This window comes from Ranitomeya variabilis, chromosome 4, assembly GCF_051348905.1.
Source record: "Ranitomeya variabilis isolate aRanVar5 chromosome 4, aRanVar5.hap1, whole genome shotgun sequence".
NCBI lineage: Eukaryota > Metazoa > Chordata > Amphibia > Anura > Dendrobatidae > Ranitomeya > Ranitomeya variabilis.
In genome coordinates, this window is record NC_135235.1 from 316,218,428 (window position 1) to 316,233,912 (window position 15,485).

General features: G+C 42.0%; 7 non-coding genes across 7 annotated transcripts; all 7 read right to left on the bottom strand.

The window, feature by feature from the left end:
- Positions 1–376: 376 nt before the first annotated feature.
- TRNAF-GAA (transfer RNA phenylalanine (anticodon GAA)) lies at positions 377–449 on the bottom strand. The gene has a single exon. It is a non-coding gene; the product is annotated as a tRNA-Phe (tRNA).
- Positions 450–2,490: 2,041 nt separating this feature from the next.
- TRNAL-CAG (transfer RNA leucine (anticodon CAG)) lies at positions 2,491–2,573 on the bottom strand. Its single transcript has one exon. It is a non-coding gene; the product is annotated as a tRNA-Leu (tRNA).
- Positions 2,574–11,832: 9,259 nt separating this feature from the next.
- Positions 11,833–11,905, bottom strand: TRNAF-GAA (transfer RNA phenylalanine (anticodon GAA)). The gene has a single exon. It is a non-coding gene; the product is annotated as a tRNA-Phe (tRNA).
- A 471-nt stretch (positions 11,906–12,376) lies between these two features.
- On the bottom strand, positions 12,377–12,459 carry TRNAL-CAG (transfer RNA leucine (anticodon CAG)). Its single transcript has one exon. It is a non-coding gene; the product is annotated as a tRNA-Leu (tRNA).
- A 624-nt stretch (positions 12,460–13,083) lies between these two features.
- TRNAF-GAA (transfer RNA phenylalanine (anticodon GAA)) lies at positions 13,084–13,156 on the bottom strand. Its single transcript has one exon. It is a non-coding gene; the product is annotated as a tRNA-Phe (tRNA).
- An 897-nt stretch (positions 13,157–14,053) lies between these two features.
- TRNAL-CAG (transfer RNA leucine (anticodon CAG)) lies at positions 14,054–14,136 on the bottom strand. Its single transcript has one exon. It is a non-coding gene; the product is annotated as a tRNA-Leu (tRNA).
- A 1,045-nt stretch (positions 14,137–15,181) lies between these two features.
- On the bottom strand, positions 15,182–15,254 carry TRNAF-GAA (transfer RNA phenylalanine (anticodon GAA)). Its single transcript has one exon. It is a non-coding gene; the product is annotated as a tRNA-Phe (tRNA).
- Positions 15,255–15,485: the final 231 nt, after the last annotated feature.

A 15,485-nucleotide genomic window follows, 5' to 3' on the forward strand; every position in this document is an offset into this window, starting at 1 on the left:
CAGAAACCCCCCCAAAGTGACCCCATTTTAGAAATTACTTCTCACAATGAATTCATATACACCACAGCATTTCATAGTCAAACATACATGGTTGAAATCATTCAGCTAGTGTCTGATACATGCTTTCTTTATCAGCTATCAGGTTCCCTTTAAATCCTCTTACAGCTAAGTGAAATGGAAATAAACAAAACAGAGGAAAAATTACAAAAAAATAATAATTTGCTCAAATGGAAAAGTTCCCATTTCTCATCTTTTTAACATTTTATTTTCTGTAGATAGTTAAGATTTTTAGGCCTTTTACATTTTCTTTAAATAATCAGTCCACGTGCTTTGTTTATTTTCTCCTTAAAATGTAAAGAATCAAGAAAAATGATGTTGCCGAAACCCGGGATCGAACCAGGGACCTTTAGATCTTCAGTCTAACGCTCTCCCATCTGAGCTATTTCGGCCAAACACAAACAACTTTAGGAGTGCTAGACACTTGGCAAATGTCAAGCGAAACCCCTGAAAGTAGATATTTTTATTTTTGCTTTGACTGGTTTTTGCAGCATGATTTCTATTTGAAACTCCTGCTATTTTGTTGTACATATTTAATAACTTTCATTAACTCTTTGTGAATGAGTAGAAAAAAACAGCAATTTTGACAGAGATTTTTTTACATTTTCAATTTGACTCCATTCATCAGGTTCATTGACCGCCAGCAGTATTTTTATAGTGCCAAGACAGCTAACATATGCACATAAAAACTATTTCACGGTCCTAGAGTTCCGTTTATACAGGTCCTTCTCAAAAAATTAGCATATAGTGTTAAATTTCATTATTTACCATAATGTAATGATTACAATTAAACTTTCATATATTATAGATTCATTATCCACCAACTGAAATTTGTCAGGTCTTTTATTGTTTTAATACTGATGATTTTGGCATACAACTCCTGATAACCCAAAAAACCTGTCTCAATAAATTAGCATATTTCACCCGTCCAATCAAATAAAAGTGTTTTTTAATAACAAACAAAAAACCATCAAATAATAATGTTCAGTTATGCACTCAATACTTGGTCGGGAATCCTTTGGCAGAAATGACTGCTTCAATGCGGCGTGGCATGGAGGCAATCAGCCTGTGACACTGCTGAGATGTTATGGAGGCCCAGGATGCTTCAATAGCGGCCTTAAGCTCATCCAGAGTGTTGGGTCTTGCGTCTCTCAACTTTCTCTTCACAATATCCCACAGATTCTCTATGGGGTTCAGGTCAGGAGAGTTGGCAGGCCAATTGAGCACAGTAATACCATGGTCAGTAAACCATTTACCAGTGGTTTTGGCACTGTGAGCAGGTGCCAGGTCGTGCTGAAAAATGAAATCTTCATCTCCATAAAGCATTTCAGCCGATGGAAGCATGAAGTGCTCCAAAATCTCCTGATAGCTAGCTGCATTGACCCTGCCCTTGATGAAACACAGTGGACCAACACCAGCAGCTGACATGGCACCCCACACCATCACTGACTGTGGGTACTTGACACTGGACTTCAGGCATTTTGGCATTTCCTTCTCCCCAGTCTTCCTCAAGACTCTGGCACCTTGATTTCCGAATGACATGCAAAATTTGCTTTCATCAGAAAAAAGTACTTGGGACCACTTAGCAACAGTAAAGTGCTGCTTTTAAGTGGCTTTACCTGGGGAATGCGGCACCTGTAGCCCATTTCCAGCACACGCCTGTGCACGGTGGCTCTGGATGTTTCCACACCAGACTCAGTCCACTGCTTCCTCAGGTTCCCCAAGGTCTGGAATCGGTCCTTCTCCACAATCTTCCTCAGGGTCCGGTCACCTCTTCTCGTTGTACAGCGTTTTCTGCCACATTGTTTCCTTCCAACAGACTTACCATTGAGGTGCCTTGATACAGCACTCTGGGAACAGCCTATTTGTTGAGAAATTTCTTTCTGGGTCTTACCCTCTTGCTTGAGGGTGTCAATGATGGCCTTCTTGACATCTGTCAGGTCGCTAGTCTTACCCATGATGGGGGTTTTGAGTAATGAACCAGGCAGGGAGTTTTTAAAAGCCTCAGGTATCTTTTGCATGTGTTTAGAGTTAATTAGTTGATTCAGAAGATTAGGGTAATAGGTCGTTTAGAGAACCTTTTCTTGATATGCTAATTTATTGAGACAGGTTTTTTGGGTTATCAGGAGTTGTAGGCCAAAATCATCAGTATTAAAACAATAAAAGACCTGACAAATTTCAGTTGGTGGATAATGAATCTATAATATATGAAAGTTTAATTGTAATCATTACATTATGGTAAATAATGAAATTTAACACTATATGCTAATTTTTTGAGAAGGACCTGTATACGACAATTTCAGATTCACCCCAAAGACTCCCAGGTAGTGGTAACTTTGGGATCGGATTTTTTAAGGCCCATTGCTAAGTTTGGTTTGATCCCCATCTAATCAATAATTGACTGAGAATCTGTATAGTTTCATGAAAAGGTGATGTCAGAAGTGGGATTTGAACCCACGCCTCCAAGAGAGACTGCGACCTGAACGCAGCGCCTTAGACCACTCGGCCATCCTGACTTCTTGTGGATTTTTCATATGTGTACTTTTTGTCAGCATTCACTTTCAAACCTCCTTTTATTTTGTTAGGATGTTAGAAATGTTAGATTTCTCACAAAATGCGGTGATGCACCATTGTTATGGAAATATTAGGGTTGGATAAATATATCCCTGTGTGTGCTGTGGCCGCTCCCAATTAGACTGAGTATTTTGAGCGCTCATCAAGAATGGACTGTACACAACTGTGACAGAACAACATTCCATCAATACCGATACTTTATTGTACATACATAGTTTTATATTTTCACATAGAAAGGAGTGGTTAGGGGTTGTCAGGGGTGGTTAGTTAATTACCATATTGTCTAGCTCCTCTGTCATTGGTTATCTAAACATATATGGAATATTGTGATTAATGCTCATATGACTGCTGATCAAGCAACTAAACTCGAGTTCTCTGTCTAGGACAAAGTGGAGACACCTGACACTGTTGGTCTGCCGTTTCAGCAAGATTCAGCTAGATTCTAGGCATTATCTCAGACATCTGACCCGATTTCCTGTTTTTAAGATGGAAAAACCCCATATGATCTGTCTGGGTTATATCAGTTTGTCAGCCATTTTAAACCATTTATTATAATGTATATATTAGATGTGAGCATATAAGTATATATTTGATTATAGAGGAGTATACATGCAAGTGAGATCTACATGATATATATATTTCTATCACAAGCCCCCCTTAGATATCACTTGCCCTAATCCTAGCCTCCTGTCCCAAAGCGCTGCAACTCTTTTGTGCTGTTGGCGAACTGACACAAGCCTAACGCCTGTGCCCCACTCCATACAGACTTTTCGCAAATGGGCGGTCAGGAGATCTGTCCCTAACGGGGGTTCGTTGCAATCAGTCTCTTAGTCAATAGCATGTGTAGTGAGCGATGTGCAGTCTTTATCAGGTAGGTCATCTGTTCGGTCAGGCCGCAACATCTTTCTGGCTTGGGTGTCATCTTCTGGTAGGGGAGCTTTCTTGCCATGCGATGAGTGGATCCAAGTGGGTCTTCCATCCAGTTTCACAGAGTTTGGTGTCATTAGCAGCACTTGAGCAGGATCATCAAATCTGGGATCGAGTGGTGTTCTCCTTACAAGCTTTTTCACCAACACCCAGTCTCCTGGCTTCTAGGAGTGCATACCGGACACTGAATCTGGATCTGGCAATGAAGAAAAAACTCGAGAATGGATGTTAGCAAGTTTCTTGGTGATTTCAATTACATAAGCAGACAAAGTATCATATTACATAATCAGCTGCTAAGGGAAAGGATACCCCTAACCTGGGACTAGACACAAACAAAATTTCATATGGTGACAGCTTTTCTGGGCCTCTGGGAGTGTGCCTGAACACTGAGTAGTGTGATTGGGAGTGTGTAGGCCTAAGTCTGACCCTACTGCTGACTAGATCTCTCATGTGAGGTTTGCTGTGAATGCAGGTCCCTGGTCACTCTCTATCACTTCTGGGACCCCATAGCTGCATATCTCGTCTCTGAGAGTAGCTTCTTTGCAGTAGTCTTTGCTGACTGGTTCCTCACTGGGAAAGCTTCTGGCCATCCTGAGAACACGTCCGCGACCACAAGGGCATATTCGAATCCTCCACTTGGCGGCGTCTGGATGTGGTCTATCTGGATCCTCTGGAAGGGGGTACAGTGGTCTGGCAAGTTGATGTGTGGGAACTTTCTTCATTCTTCCAGGGTTGCATTTGCCACAGGTTAGACAGCTGTTTATGAATTTGGCTGTTAGGGTGGAGATTTCTGGAGCGAACCAGTAAGCACCAATCGGATCATTCATCTGTGTCTTTAATCTGTGTGTGGGCCCATGTGCCCACTGGACCACCATAGGGTACATGCTTCGGGGTAAACAGGGTTTGTAGTCCATTTAGTATACCCTTCCTTCTTCATGTGTTGCTCACTTCTGCATCCAGCATTCCTTCTTGTCCTTTGGGGCTTGCTCTTGCAGCTTTTTTGAGCAGATCACAGGATGTCATCTTGTCAGGTTTCCTGTCTTCAGCCGTCCTGTAGTAGCCGTCCGGCTCTACGACCTCTTCCACTTGTCCATATTGTCTTCCCTTGACTGTTTCTTTGGCTGCCATATCCGCCATGTTGTTGCCTCGTGCCCCTACTGTGTTCAGTTTTCCATGTGCTTTGACTTTTAGCATTGTCACCACTTTTGGAAGTTGAAGTGTGTTCAGCAGGTCCTTAATGGCTCCATTGATGCTTCACGGTTGTTCCGCTTGCTGTGAGGAAGTCCCTTGCAGCCCAGATGGGTCCGAAGTCGTGTGCTATGCCATGCAAGTACCTTGAATCGGTATACATTTTCTCAGTCTTGTCTTCTGCCATCTGGTAGGCCTTCATCAGCGCTATCAGTTCTGCTTCCTGGGCTGACAGACTGGGCGGCAGACTTCTGGACCACAGGATCTCTTGATTGCTGGTCGCTGCACCTCCCGTGTGGAATCTTCCTTCATCATCTGCAAATCTGGAGCCATCCACATAGAGGATCAACTCTGGGTTGGTCAGTGGCTCTTCTGCCATCTTGGGTAGTCCTGCTGTTTCCTGTTGCATGATGCTGAAGCAATCATGGTCATCCGTCCGGAGCAAATTCAGATCCCTGCAGAAGGTATCATGCAGATTTTGATCAGACTTTTTATCTGAGGATCCGTATCTGTATCCCCCCTTGGGAGTGGGAGTAGAGTGGACGGATTGAGGCCTGTGCATCTGGAGATGGTGACATTGTTGGGCAGGAGTAGAGAGCACTGGAGGCGAAGATGCCTGGCGGTGGAGAGATGTTTTAGCTGGGTTTGGTTGAGGATTGCTGAGATGTCATGCAGAGCCAGGATTTCCAATGGTTTTTCCACTGATGTCAGTAGTCCTGTCCAGGAGGGCGTGTGCTGCAACTGCTGCTCTCTTGCGGGAGGAAGAGGCTCCCCTTGCAACTGGATCCAGGCAAGCTGAAAAGTAGTCCGAAAGTCTCTGCTTTCCCCCCTGAAGCTGTGTCAGGACTCCAGTAGCAAGGCCTTCTCTTCTCATCAAGTAGAGACGGAATGGCTTCTTGTAGTCAGATAGGCCTAGTGCTGGCGCTGAGACTACAGAGCCTTTTAACTTCTTGAACGAACTGAAGGCCACATCTGTCTGGAGGAACGGGGTCACGCTGTTTTATTTACACAGAGGCTGCATTAGGACGGAAGCATCAGGGACCCAGGCTCTGCAATACGAAACTAGACCAAGGAAGGCCTGTAGCACCTTTGGAGTTGTTGGAGGAACCATCTTCTCCACTGTGGTCCTCCGGTCATCTGTCAGGTGTTTCGCCTGGTGAGCAATACAGTGTCTCTGGAACGTAACTTGCTTCAGACACCACTGGACTTTGTTCTTTGAGATCTTGCAGTGCTGCTCCGCCAGGTAGAGTAGGAGATACAAGGAATGGGCTTTACACGTGTCAAAGTCAATTGCACAAAGGAGTAGATTGTCCATGTATTGTAGCAGGGTCACTTCTGCTTGTTCTGTGACTCAGTTGGTGAGAACTGTGGACATTGCTTTGGTGAACTGTGAAGGGCTGTTCTGGGCCCACTGTGGCATCACTGTCCATGTGTGGTGTCCCCCCTGGTGCATTAAGGCAAACAGGAACTGGTCATCCGGGTGAAGGGGGAACACTGGAGAAAACCTTAGCCAGGTCGGTCACTGTGAACACTTTTGCTGTGGCAGGCACATTCGAGAGCAGAGTGTGCGGATTCGGCATAATTGTTTCAAACTCTGTGGCGTCATTCACAGCTCTCAGGTTATATACCATTCTGAACTTGGCTGGCTCTCCTTTTACAGTCTTTTTCTTGACGGGGAAAAATGATTCCTATTTCCAGGTAGACCTTCAGTTGGTCAGAGGCAGCTTGACTCTAGGCCTGGCCTGGGCCTTTCGAGGGTACGGGGTACATGGCTTGAGTGACACCCATACTGGGGCAACTTGAGGTTTTCTCACGTGCTGGGGTCGCTTAGACCATAGACTTTCTGGTACTATGTCCAGTACCTCCTTGAGTAGGCCTCATTGGTTGCTTAATGTTCTTGTAGGGCCGCCAGCATGACTCTTCTTGGGTCAGGGATGAAGAAAGTGTCACTGTCCCATCTTCCTGGAACACTGTGATTGCCTTCAGCTTCTGCAGTAGGTTCACTCCCAGCAGGTTGAGTGGCAGGTCCTTTACACCACAAACTGGGACAGGATAGAGTGTCCTGGCTGAGTGCACACGCTCAGTGGCTTTGTAAGCTGAGAATGTCTGACTTGACCATCAATGCCCATGCGAGACACGGAGGATTCTGATAGGCAGGTGGGATCAGCGAGTTCCACAGGTGTCATCACACTTCTGGCTGCACCACTTTGGATCTGACAACGCCATCCATTTTAAGGGTAATTTGAGGTAGTGGTCTTGCAGATGAAGTTTTACATGTCAGGAGCGTAGTGTCTTGCGGACCTGGCTTGCTTGCCTCTGTCCTATGGACGGGGTACTTCACTGCTTTCTGCACTTCCTCCTTGACCTGTTTCTCTGGACCAACTCTTGAGTTGCATGGGTCCAGTCTCTTCGGGGGCGTGGGTGCCCTGCACTGGTTCTGGAAATGGCCAAACTTGCCACAGATGTAACACTTGACACTTTTTCTGTCTTTGTAGGGTGGTTGTGCTTTCAGGTCAGTGGTCACCATGAGAGGGGCTGTCTTCTGCACCCCTGGTTGGGACTCAATCCCTTTGGCTACTGTGGACAACGGCATGATGGGTACTGTAGCGGCAGCGGGGTCCGGCCTGCTGATTGAAGCTGCGGTGGTAAGACGGGGCCTGCAGGTGCATTCGTGGCGAGGCCCGGGGGTGCCATGAGACCGGCGGCTGCATCCAACCCAAGGTCTTGGGGCATTACAGGGGCTGTGGCTGCATCTGCCATCACTTCTTCCCCCTGCTCCAACATAGCTTCTCCCCTTTGCTAACCTTATTGAGGTCGGTGTCTCCTCTCTGGAGTCTGCAGCGGTTCTTCTGGTGTGTTGGTCGGCACTTTGCAGCGTCTTCACCTCTGGCTCCCCTTCCAGCGTTGTCAGCAGCACGGCACCTGTTTCCTTCTTTGCGCTCTTTGTGGTGCTATAATGGCGGCAGTTTTGGCGACAATCGGCAATAAACAGTCTCCTAGGCGCACATAAAACATTTTTTTTCTGGGTCAGTCCACTGCTATTGACCTGTTCCTAGGCCTAGCCATTATCAGTGGTTTCCTGATTGGCTGTCTCAGTCCATGCCCAAAGGCCTGTGTATCTGGTCATGAATGGTGAAGCCCAAGTCTTGGAATACTTGCATTACTCTGCAATGAAACTTCTTTACAGACTCTGTCTTATCTTGGCTCATGTCATGGCTCACTCTCTGAGCTGTTCAATTAGCTGTGGCCCTGACTTCCAAGCGTGTATGTCTGATTCTGCTGGAAGTTTGAATTGTTCCTTCATGATTGGCCAGAGTGCATCACCTGCTTCTATTTTCATTCATGGCCCAGAGATCATTCCAGCTGGCTGCATATGTTCACTGCTTCTGCTACATTCTTCGGTAAAATGGCATGGGATGCATCCCTGGGTCTGGACTATTGTCACCTGACTTGAAGTGCAGTGCACATAGTGTAATGGTGGTGCCTCTATCTGCCCTTGCATTCTTGGTGCCTGTGGGTTTCTTTTCTAGTACTAGACAGCATGTATGATGTTCCCTCTTCATCTTCATCAGAAGAATAGTTGTGACAGCTTGTACTGGGGTCATACACTGACTGATTTTGAACTTAGAAGTTGCTTTTTTATGTGAGGATGTCTCCCCCCTTGCTGAAGCTATGATGGATTAGGATTATAGTTTCATGTTGGTGTGAATGTGGATGTAGGCAGCTCTGACCGGTGCTGAAGCTGTACATTATCAATACATGGTGATATCAAAGTTCATGTAAAACCTTAAGGGTTACAATATTGTTGACTGTGAAATGAGGTAACGGAGGATCTGTCAGTGAGCTCGTTCTGATATCACTCCTCCCCCCTCTGCACCCAGGGCTGAGCTGCCTGCTGCCTGATATGTCTGGGGCTGCCCACTGTAGGGGGGGCTTTCACCTTCTTTCCCCGATATCACAACTGGCAATGGCTGGTTTGTGCCAGGGGCATATAGGGAAAACTTGTGCTGTAAGCACCATATTGTTTGAATTGGGCGTTGGCCCAGCCGGCAACACGGAGGAAAAAAGAGGAAGAAGAAGGAGGAGGGGGTGATGAGTGAGACAAAGGAATAGTAGGAGGGGAGAGAGAATGTGGAGAGAGAGAGAAGAAAGGTGTGGTGGGGGAGTGGATAAGGAGGGAGGAGAAGATGGGAGGAGAGGAGAAGAGAGGAGTGGAGAAAGAGGGGAAGAGAGAGAAGAGAAAAAATGTGGAGGAAGAGGAAAGGAGAGAGAGAGAGAGAGAGAGAGAGAGAGAGTGCGGAGAGAAAAGACTCAGAGGAAAAAGAGGATAGATTAGAACAACAAGAATAATAGAGAGGAGCAATTATGCCTTCTCCCTGTAGGGAGAGACGGGGCGCACCACATACTGTGCAAAAATAACTACCTATACCATGGATTCTGCTAAAAGCAGACTGCGCAGATTCTCCCGTCTCATACCCACAAAAATCACTTCCTGGTTTGCTCACATAACTTTCTGTACTACCTAAACGATGTAAGCTCTGCTGCCACTTCATACCATGTATTAGTATTCAGCAATCTAACATCAGCTACTGTAACTTCCCTAATTATCCTTTCTACGTCATGCCACTCCGCAGCTTGAAGTCTGCCATTCTAATGAATTTCACGTACTTTATACCTTCCAAAATCTTCACATACTTAACACCTTCGTGTCCTGCCTCTATCTAGGGGCTGTTTTCTCATCAGGAAGTAAAAAGACTTTCCTGTTGCTCGGCCACTTTATTCCCCATAGCAAAAGCAAAAAAATGAAAATGAAAAACACACAAAAATGAGAAAAGAAAACAGTACTAAAAAAAACTTCTAAAAATGAATATATAAAACACTAAGAAAAACTCAAAACGATAAGAAAAACCGTCAAAAACTTAGTTCACAACCAAAAACTCCAAACTTTGATACAAGAGTAAGGAAAAAAAAAACTTTTTTCAAAAATATATATATATAAAAAAATAAAAAGGTAAAGAGATTGAAGATTGAGGAAAACTTAATTAAAAACTTTAAAATGCCGCAAAAAGAAAGACCCTTTAAGAGAGTAAAAAAAATTAAAAATGAAAACGGCTTTTCTCTTTTTTTTTTTTTTTCCTTTAGAATCTCTTTAGGTCACATCAAAAAATGATAGATACAATTTAAATTTCACTTCTTCACAAAAAAAACTACACATAGCCAGCGTTGCAAAAGAAAAAGAAAAAAACAGATATGACAGTGTGATTTACAATGCATATCTCCGCTTCAGCTGAAAAAAGAGGAAGTTTAAGAGAACTATTTCTGCTTCTTAAAGCGGCAATAGTACATGACACAAACAGACAGATAGACAATCCGAGAGACGCCCTTTTAAATTCTGTGACACATGCAGGTTGAGCTGGGAACAGACTACTGCCAATCGCACTGGACGCACCTGCGCCCGGGTTCTACCACCCCGGTCCGGACGTCCTGACTGGATCGCCGGCACTACGGGAATCTGCAGTAGCCCTCTTAAGTTATCACTACCCGTGCCTGGATCATGGGACCACCTGCCCCGGAACTCTGCGTGTTCCTCCTATGCACGGGAATCCTGCAATAACTTATCGAGCGATTTGACATCCTGCGGTCTGTTTCTCAGCAACCACAAACAAAAGTCACTTTTTCCTTCTTCTCTCGGATTTTACACAAATACATATACACGGCTCACAGCAGACACCTCCCAGGGTGGATTCGTGGCTCCGGATTTTTTACACTACCTGGGAATTTGTGACCACATCTTACCGGCAAGAAGCATAGACAAGGACTGGGCACAGGGGACTTTCAGGTAAGATGATAACATTTTCTTACCTTACTTATGGAGCTGCGCAGTCTCCTGCCCCTGTGCCAGGCCACGGCCATAACTTCCGTATCTCCGGTAAGAAGGATCACGTGCTTTTCATCCGGGCCTCGCTGTTGGGGGCCATTAATGTTATGGAAATATTAGGGTTGGATAAATATATCCCTGTGTGTGCTGTGGCCGCTCCCAATTAGACTGAGTATTTTGAGCGCTCATCAAGAATGGACTGTACACAACTGTGACAGAACAACATTCCATCAATACCGATACTTTATTGTACATACATAGTTTTATATTTTCACATAGAAAGGAGTGGTTAGGGGTTGTCAGGGGTGGTTAGTTAATTACCATATTGTCTAGCTCCTCTGTCATTGGTTATCTAAACATATATGGAATATTGTGATTAATGCTCATATGACTGCTGATCAAGCAACTAAACTCGAGTTCTCTGTCTAGGACAAAGTGGAGACACCTGACACTGTTGGTCTGCCGTTTCAGCAAGATTCAGCTAGATTCTAGGCATTATCTCAGACATCTGACCCGATTTCCTGTTTTTAAGATGGAAAAACCCCATATGATCTGTCTGGGTTATATCAGTTTGTCAGCCATTTTAAACCATTTATTATAATGTATATATTAGATGTGAGCATATAAGTATATATTTGATTATAGAGGAGTATACATGCAAGTGAGATCTACATGATATATATATTTCTATCACACCATATTTCTTCAGAATCTACTGTTTGGCCACACAGCAGGGCTTTGAAAATAAGAGCGCTATTTGGATTTTGGAATGCAGATTTTGCAAGAATAGTTTGCAGGTAAAATTTGCAGAGTACCAAAAGTACCAAAACAGCAGAAACCCCCCCAAAGTGACCCCATTTTAGAAATTACTTCTCACAATGAATTCATATACACCACAGCATTTCATAGTCAAACATACATGGTTGAAATCATTCAGCTAGTGTCTGATACATGCTTTCTTTATCAGCTATCAGGTTCCCTTTAAATCCTCTTACAGCTAAGTGAAATGGAAATAAACAAAACAGAGGAAAAATTACAAAAAAATAATAATTTGCTCAAATGGAAAAGTTCCCATTTCTCATCTTTTTAACATTTTATTTTCTGTAGATAGTTAAGATTTTTAGGCCTTTTACATTTTCTTTAAATAATCAGTCCACGTGCTTTGTTTATTTTCTCCTTAAAATGTAAAGAATCAAGAAAAATGATGTTGCCGAAACCCGGGATCGAACCAGGGACCTTTAGATCTTCAGTCTAACGCTCTCCCATCTGAGCTATTTCGGCCAAACACAAACAACTTTAGGAGTGCTAGACACTTGGCAAATGTCAAGCGAAACCCCTGAAAGTAGATATTTTTATTTTTGCTTTGACTGGTTTTTGCAGCATGATTTCTATTTGAAACTCCTGCTATTTTGTTGTACATATTTAATAACTTTCATTAACTCTTTGTGAATGAGTAGAAAAAAACAGCAATTTTGAGAGAGATTTTTTTACATTTTCAATTTGACTCCATTCATCAGGTTCATTGACCGCCAGCAGTATTTTTAAAGTGCCAAGACAGCTAACATATGCACATAAAAACTATTTCACGGTCCTAGAGTTCCGTTTATAGACGACAATTTCAGATTCACCCCAAAGACTCCCAGGTAGTGGTAACTTTGGGATCAGATTTTTTAAGGCCCATTGCTAAGTTTGGTTTGATCCCCATCTAATCAATAATTGACTGAGAATCTGTATAGTTTCATGAAAAGGTGATGTCAGAAGTGGGATTTGAACCCACGCCTCCAAGAGAGACTGCGACCTGAACGCAGCGCCTTAGACCACTCGGCCATCCTGACTTCTTGTGGATTTTTCATATGTGTACTTTTTGTCAGCATTCACTTTCAAACCTCCTTTTATTTTGTTAGGATGTTAGAAATGTTAGATTTCTCACAAAATGCGGTGATGCACCATATTTCTTCAGAATCTACTGTTTGGCCACACAGCAGGGCTTTGAAAATAAGAGCGCTATTTGGATTTTGGAATGCAGATTTTGCAAGAATAGTTTGCAGGTAAAATTTGCAGAGTACCAAAAGTACCAAAACAGCAGAAACCCCCCCAAAGTGACCCCATTTTAGAAATTACTTCTCACAATGAATTCATATACACCACAGCATTTCATAGTCAAACATACATGGTTGAAATCATTCAGCTAGTGTCTGATACATGCTTTCTTTATCAGCTATCAGGTTCCCTTTAAATCCTCTTACAGCTAAGTGAAATGGAAATAAACAAAACAGAGGAAAAATTACAAAAAAATAATAATTTGCTCAAATGGAAAAGTTCCCATTTCTCATCTTTTTAACATTTTATTTTCTGTAGATAGTTAAGATTTTTAGGCCTTTTACATTTTCTTTAAATAATCAGTCCACGTGCTTTGTTTATTTTCTCCTTAAAATGTAAAGAATCAAGAAAAATGATGTTGCCGAAACCTGGGATCGAACCAGGGACCTTTAGATCTTCAGTCTAACGCTCTCCCATCTGAGCTATTTCGGCCAAACACAAACAACTTTAGGAGTGCTAGACACTTGGCAAATGTCAAGCGAAACCCCTGAAAGTAGATATTTTTATTTTTGCTTTGACTGGTTTTTGCAGCATGATTTCTATTTGAAACTCCTGCTATTTTGTTGTACATATTTAATAACTTTCATTAACTCTTTGTGAATGAGTAGAAAAAAACAGCAATTTTGACAGAGATTTTTTTACATTTTCAATTTGACTCCATTCATCAGGTTCATTCAAACCCTGTGTTTGTGAGACAGGTGATGGTTGCACATAAAAGACAATGTGCATGCATAATGTTACATCAAGTTTTATTTGTTATTAAATGCAAATAATTGGAGCAAAAAAGGAGACAACAATTTAGAGAAAATATTTTAATGATTGTTAACTTTCAATGTGAAAACATTTGTCCCAAAATGTACTGAAACTTAGATGTCAGTATCGCATGTGCATTTCAGACTTTAAAACTATGATTACCTGCTTTTTAAGCTTTTGTTTATTAAGTATTTTTATGGTCTATTGATGAATGAGGTAATCAAATATGAAATTAGACTTACCGGCAATTCAGTTTATAGAAATCTCCCAGAACAGCCCCATAGGATGTGGAGTCTCCGCCCTAATAGGGAAAGAGAACACAAAGAGTTGAAATAGTCCCGCCCCATTGACCGCCCGCAGTATTTTTATAGTGCCAAGACAGCTAACATATGCACATAAAACCTATTTCACGGTCCTAGAGTTCCGTTTATAGACGACAATTTCAGATTCACCCCAAAGACTCCCAGGTAGTGGTAACTTTGGGATCGGATTTTTTAAGGCCCATTGCTAAGTTTGGTTTGATCCCCATCTAATCAATAATTGACTGAGAATCTGTATAGTTTCATGAAAAGGTGATGTCAGAAGTGGGATTTGAACCCACGCCTCCAAGAGAGACTGCGACCTGAACGCAGCGCCTTAGACCACTCGGCCATCCTGACTTCTTGTGGATTCTGTGCCTTAACTCTTTCCAAGTTAGTCAGAAGAAATATGACCAGTAATTGCCATTGAAAATTATTTTAAAATATTTAATATTACAGTTTTTATTTCAATACATTTGTTTAAACTATTAGTTATCAAGCCTATTTTGAGCTAAATGGCCAAGCCCCATTTTAAAAAAATATGACTTTTATCACTGTATGCAGTAATAACTCTGGAATGCTTCTACATATCCCCGTAATTCTGAAAGTGTTTTTTGTGACACATTGTACTTTACATTAACTGTAAATTTAGGTCAATATATTTTTAGTTTTTTTCTGTGAAAATATCTAAATTTTGTTTAAAATTTTGAAATATTAGTCATTTTTATTCTTTGACTGCTTATATCCTTAAACCAACTTGTCGCACCACACAAAAATGTAAATAAATAGCATTTTTCATATGTGTACTTTTTGTCAGCATTCACTTTCAAACCTCCTTTTATTTTGTTAGGATGTTAGAAATGTTAGATTTCTCACAAAATGCGGTGATGCACCATATTTCTTCAGAATCTACTGTTTGGCCACACAGCAGGGCTTTGAAAATAAGAGCGCTATTTGGATTTTGGAATGCAGATTTTGCAAGAATAGTTTGCAGGTAAAATTTGCAGAGTACCAAAAGTACCAAAACAGCAGAAACCCCCCCAAAGTGACCCCATTTTAGAAATTACTTCTCACAATGAATTCATATACACCACAGCATTTCATAGTCAAACATACATGGTTGAAATCATTCAGCTAGTGTCTGATACATGCTTTCTTTATCAGCTATCAGGTTCCCTTTAAATCCTCTTACAGCTAAGTGAAATGGAAATAAACAAAACAGAGGAAAAATTACAAAAAAATAATAATTTGCTCAAATGGAAAAGTTCCCATTTCTCATCTTTTTAACATTTTATTTTCTGTAGATAGTTAAGATTTTTAGGCCTTTTACATTTTCTTTAAATAATCAGTCCACGTGCTTTGTTTATTTTCTCCTTAAAATGTAAAGAATCAAGAAAAATGATGTTGCCGAAACCCGGGATCGAACCAGGGACCTTTAGATCTTCAGTCTAACGCTCTCCCATCTGAGCTATTTCGGCCAAACACAAACAACTTTAGGAGTGCTAGACACTTGGCAAATGTCAAGCGAAACCCCTGAAAGTAGATATTTTTTTTTTTGCTTTGACTGGTTTTTGCAGCATGATTTCTATTTGAAACTCCTGCTATTTTGTTGTACATATTTAATAACTTTCATTAACTCTTTGTGAATGAGTAGAAAAAAACAGCAATTTTGACAGAGATTTTTTTACATTTTCAATTTGACTCCATTC